At 37.8% G+C, this 6,000-nt stretch overlaps 1 protein-coding gene across 2 annotated transcripts in view; it reads right to left on the reverse strand.

Moving 5' to 3' along the window:
• LOC135212080 (metal regulatory transcription factor 1-like) overlaps positions 1-6,000 on the reverse strand; it is a 117,479-nt gene that overhangs the window by 24,000 nt on the left and 87,479 nt on the right. The window lies entirely within an intron of this gene.

The following is a 6,000-nucleotide window of genomic DNA, read 5'->3' on the forward strand; positions in this document are numbered from 1 at the left end:
AACCAGATTTTAAAAGCAGGAAAGAATTCACTTTGCAAATAACTAACATAAGCAAAAGAAATGCGACTATTGCAAACCCCAAAAATAAAATCTTCAAATGGGTAAGAAAGGGATGGGTTGATGACAAAATTAACTACTAGTCAGTACTGCGTTAACATGCAAATTTTTGGGCCTGCATAACAAATTACCGGAAGAAAATGTTACATAACAATAAAGACATATACACTTATACATATACATATACGTATATACACCTATACATATATATATGTATATGTATATATATGCATATCATATATATATATATATATATATATATATATATATATATATATATATATAACCAAATGTGGTGTAAATTCACTTACACAGGAAGTTTACCCCTAACTTAGCAGGTGAAATAAGAACGAGATACTGTCTGTTGTGTTAATATACATGCATGCATACATATACATACATATACATATATATATATATGTACGTGTATATGTATGTATGTAAGTATGTATGTATGTTTGTATGCATGCATGTATATTAACACAACAGACAGTATCTCGTTCTTATTTCACCTGCTAAGTCAGGCGTAAACTTCCCGTGTAAGTAAATTTTACACCACATTTGGCAATATATATATATATGATATATATATATATATATATATATATATATATATATATATATATATATATATATATACATGTGTGTTTGTGCAGTTATGATTCTAGCGAAATGACCGAACACTTTCAGCAGTGTCGCAGTCTGAGCGCGAGATCTCATCTTCATCAACATCTCCTCACCAGCTCGAACATAAAATGTACAGCAATAACAACTCTTTCGTTATGACGGCCTCAGGTCTTCTGGTCGTTATTAAAATCCATGACGCCGCTCGCCGTTCGCTTTCGAGCCCAGGACCCAAGCCTCTTTACAGCAAAGCTTCAATTCACTGCTTGAAAAAATGAAAATCTTAAAAAATCCTGACGAGAGAAAGAAATATCTCGAGGAATCAAACTGGAGTTTTCTTAGAGTCTCAAAACCGGGCAACGACCCTGAGCTTCAGGTGCTGGGAGGGGAAGGATGATAATGTTCGGAAAATAGTGTCACACTTACCGGTTCCCAAATGTATCGGTAACAGTTGTCAATCTTTGGCAGAATATGGACACTTTCCGATCAGAAGCTTTTACACAAACAGATTCAATTACTAGAAACCTTTTTAAATATTTCGTTGAATATTTCATATACTAGAGTAACGAGATTGATAACCAAATAGATTTTTCTGTGTTGACTATAATTATAATGCTAACAGCCTAAGCCGCTGCTAAAAAATCTTATCACAAAAAAAAATCCCTTTAGTCAACACATCACTTAAAAAAAAAAAAAAACTTTATATCAGTATAAGAAAAATATCTGTCCATTCAAACCAAATAAAGCAAAAGATGCAGAATATAATGACAAAATTAAAAATTATAAACTTAATAAAAAAAAAAAACAATTAAAACAGTACGGGTACAAACGAAAGAGGCTTTAAATATATATAAAAAAGATCCAAAGCAAAATCTTTTCCATCACAAATTGAGACTAAAATAATCCTCATACCACAAGAAATCAAAAATACATTCTTTAAAAACTAACTGTTGAAGTGCTGCGCGAGACAAGTGCATTAAATTCATTTTCACAAAGAGAGAGAGAGAGAGAGAGAGAGAGAGAGAGAGAGAGAGAGAGAGAGAGAGATTCAAATTTCATCCACCCACATAAAACGGACACATCAGTTCACGCAATATCATACGAATCACCAGTAGCACAAGACTGAATATATAATCATATCCAATGACTGGATTTTACTTGTGATTTTCTTGGAATGCAAAAGGATACGCAATTCACATGAAAAATAACTCTAACCCATCCCCTCTTTTACCCTATTTTTTTTTTCTTTTCTTTTTTTCTTTTTTTCTTACAATCAACATCGTGAGTTAAAAGTGTCATTGTTCATAATTTCGGTAATTTCTTTTTAATATATTTATAGTCATCTACTAATAACAAGACAGTGCATAACAACAGTTTCTAAATCATTGTAGTATTATTTGTGCAGCGAAAAATGAACCAAGAGAGGCTCTTAGTTACATTAAAGTGAGTTTAGTGCACTTCTATGAACTTATCATTATTAAGACTACAATAATTACGCTATAACCACCCGACCGGAGGCAGAAAAACATGTCGGCACGAGAGAGAAACAATTACAACCCGAAAGAAGGATACGGCAGGAGATAAGGTTAAACCTCACATCACTTCCTTTAGTTCTGACAGACTACAGCTATGGAGGAACTCCGCTCAACCAATCAGACTCGGCCTAACACGAAAGGAACAGCGCCCGACTACCAATCAGCGCCGACCTAAGATAATCAAAGGTGATCAAAGACAACTTGGCGTGACGAACCATCCAGCAGAGAGAGAGAGAGAGAGAGAGAGAGAGAGAGAGAGATGGAGGCGAGGACGAGAGAGAGAAGGATGGCAAAAATCGATGAAAAGCCCTAAGCGCTGCTAAATTGCCCCAAAATTGCGGAAACCAAGAACTGGCAACAGGCGGCTTGAAATTGGGTGTTGGAACAGCTATTGAAGCGTTGGAGCGGTTTTCGCGGACTTTCCACTCAAAAAATTATTGTTTATCAAGATATCTAAAGAGTAAAACTGATCCGTTACAGCCGACTGTGGTAATACTAAGAGGACAGTTTTTGCTTTTGTACTTCAAAGGATTTAAGGATTTATGTGAATGAATGAATGAATAAGCAAATAAATATATACATATATATTTATATATAATAAATATAAAGACTGCATAAGGAAATACCACATTAAATCCTAAATGGGTAAACTGTCATAACTATTTGCAAATAATCAAGACCAACGCTGCTTTACTCATGTGCTTTTTAACAATTTAAAACAACTATAGATTCAAAATAATTATACATCCTCCATGCAATAAGCTCCCTTGATTTTCGGGTGGCTGACGAAAGGCCTTGGAGTTAAATAATCCAACCGGAGCTGAGGTGCCACATGACACTAACGTGCTGACGTCGGACACCCGAAAGGAATCACGACTCATCATAAATGCGAACAAAACAAAACAAGAGCTACCAGAAACGTGGGCAAGGACGAGACGTGTGGTCTCCGCCTCGCCTTGTTTTTTGTAAGTCCTTGCGGTCACGGAATCAATTCGCTTCCGACTTTTTCCTTTCAATCTGTCACATTCGAGTTTTTGTTTCAGGTTTTTCCTCTCTCTCTCTCTCTCTCTCTCTCTCTCTCTCTCGTGGTTATCGGTGACGTATTCCGCCGGGAAAAGCCGTAAATTGTAATCATGGCACGTTGCCGAACGTGATCAAGCCGCCGGATGTCATCCTCACTTCCCAAATCTCCCTCGGGCTCAGATCCATGACGATGGAATCCACGCCGTGTTATACTTGCTTATAATGTCTGTACAAAAACAATATACAACAATTCTAGAACAATAAAAGGTACCACTAATTCTCAGTTCCCATAACCTCCTTTCGGAATTACAAGAATTTTTCTCCGTCCGGTCTACGTTTGAGCCACAGAATTATACTTCGATAACTGTTCTAAATCAGTCCGATGATTCTCTCTCTCTCTCTCTCTCTCTCGATCTCTCTCCTCTCGCTCTCCTCTCTCTCTGCATATATATATATATATATATATATATATATATATATATATATATATATATATATATATATATATATATATATATATATATTATATTATATATAGATCAGAGGGCAGTGGAAACAGTGCCGACGTTTTCATGTACCAGCCTGTTTCCATTGCCCTCTGATCTTCATATATCGACTGATTTAGCTGTCCACCTGTCTCTATATATATATATATATATATATATATAATATATATATATATATATATATGTATAATATATATATATATATATATTTCTAATTTGGATTGTCCAAAGGCACAACTGAAAAATAACTAGACGCCATCTATCACAATTGTAGCAAGATGCTGGAACACAATGGCAACAATTAGGGCAAGGCGCCAGGGAGAGGACCACTCGTTCCAATGCATAAAGGTAAGGGTGATATGAGCGCCTGTAAGAAGAATCATAGGGAAGTGTCCTCTCGAATTCTGTAAGAGAAATAATAACCGACAAAGAAGAGTGTGTGTGTTATCAAATTATTATATGAGAAATTTCAAATTAAATCTAAAAAAAAACTGTGACAAACAAGGACCTAGAAAAGACCTATAAATCGAATTCATAGTGGCCAAATGTGGAGGGTGCCGGGGACCTACGGTGAGTTGTTCGATGACAAAGTTTCTATAATGAGCATAATGAATGAATGCGCAGGTTCGGAATAGGAGGATGGTAAAGTAAATTGGTTTGGTGGAAAGTCAAGATAACGGACAACAAATGGAGGTGCAAAGTTGTGGGATAAGATAATAAGCGATGAATGGAGTGTAAAATTGCTGAGGCTTTCAGCGGTTACAAGTCTGACGAAGAACATTTTAGAGACATAACAGAAACGAGTCAAGTCTGAGGCATTCTGCAGGAGGAGCAAGTTACGAGCAAATGTTATGACGGTACAAAGAAACCAGAGAAAAATACGTTAATATAGCCAGTAGAAGAAGGGTAGCAAATGATCTGTAGAAGGATTTGGGAGCAAATATATGATGCAGTAGGATAAGACAAGCGGCCACCAAAAGGATACATGAAGTAAAAAAAGGTTGCACGAGATAATGAAGTGGTAGATAATGAAGTGGTCGAACGTTTCGCCGCTCAGCGTCCGTGAATGGATGGGTCAGTGTGTTTTTCACTAGAATGGTCTAATGGAATGAATGAAGAACGGTAAGTTGGCAAAAAGACAATGAACTTTATGAGTGTTGGTAGGAAACACAAGGGAAAGACCAAAACGTCTGAGATAAAAAGGAAAGAAAGTGGCACTGGAAAGGAAAGGCCTTCATGTCTGGGAAGCACAAAAGTACTACTGGGTACAAGTGAATGAGGCACTGTGAGTAAGGGGATTAAATACAATGCTAATGAACATTTAGAGTAAACGTATGAAGCCGTTAATATTGTTCAAGTTTTCTGAACAGAAGGTTCATTTGCAATCCTGCTTTTAAAATTATCAATTTGATATAGTCTCTTAAGCTGTTTTTTTACCGAGGCATCCCAAATATGGTAAACTGCTTAAGAATATTGAAAAAAATTGAATAAATACAAAAGAGAGAGGGGGGCTGACTTCTGAAGGTAAATAGCAAGTAAAACCGGTGCAAACGTCCCAATACGGAAGGAACAGCCTTAGAAAATCTCTCTCCCGGAACATCACACACACACACACAAAAAAACTTTTACACATCGATTTTTCTTCCAATCCACAAACCGCTACATTCAGTCTTCAGCCAATGCGAATGGCTCCAACCCATCCCACCGAAAATAGAAGAGGAGAGGGAAGGGGAGAGGCGAGGGGAGGGAAGGGGGATAGGGGGAAGTTGTTATAGCACTCCGACCCTTTACAATCACTCCATTACCCTCAACCACACTCCCACATCGCTCGGCAGCGTTCCTTCGATCATGTCACACAGTCCCTCCACAATAAAACTTAACAGCCACCGAGGAGGAGGAGGAGGAGGAGGAGGAGGAGGAGGTAGATGATAGCTGGGAGATTGGAATGGGTTTCGGGGAGCTGGAGGAAATGACTTGGAGGAGATGGAGGATATTGGCCAAACCGTGACAAGAGGGCAGATCCCCTACATCTGCTCCCGCCTCCAGATCCGCGAGAAGTTCCCGATGGAGGTTTCGACGAACAGAAATAGCTTTGTTTTCGGGGATCCGCCAAGCATAACCGGATGAGGAAAATAAGTAGAGATAAAAGTCAATATTGGCATCACGAATCAGGTTCGATTCACTCCAACGCACGACTGACTTTTAATGGCTTGACAAAACAGGAAAACCGTCAGATCATTTGCTAAAGCCGCGCT

This window comes from Macrobrachium nipponense, chromosome 40, assembly GCF_015104395.2.
Source record: "Macrobrachium nipponense isolate FS-2020 chromosome 40, ASM1510439v2, whole genome shotgun sequence".
NCBI classification, from domain to species: domain Eukaryota; kingdom Metazoa; phylum Arthropoda; class Malacostraca; order Decapoda; family Palaemonidae; genus Macrobrachium; species Macrobrachium nipponense.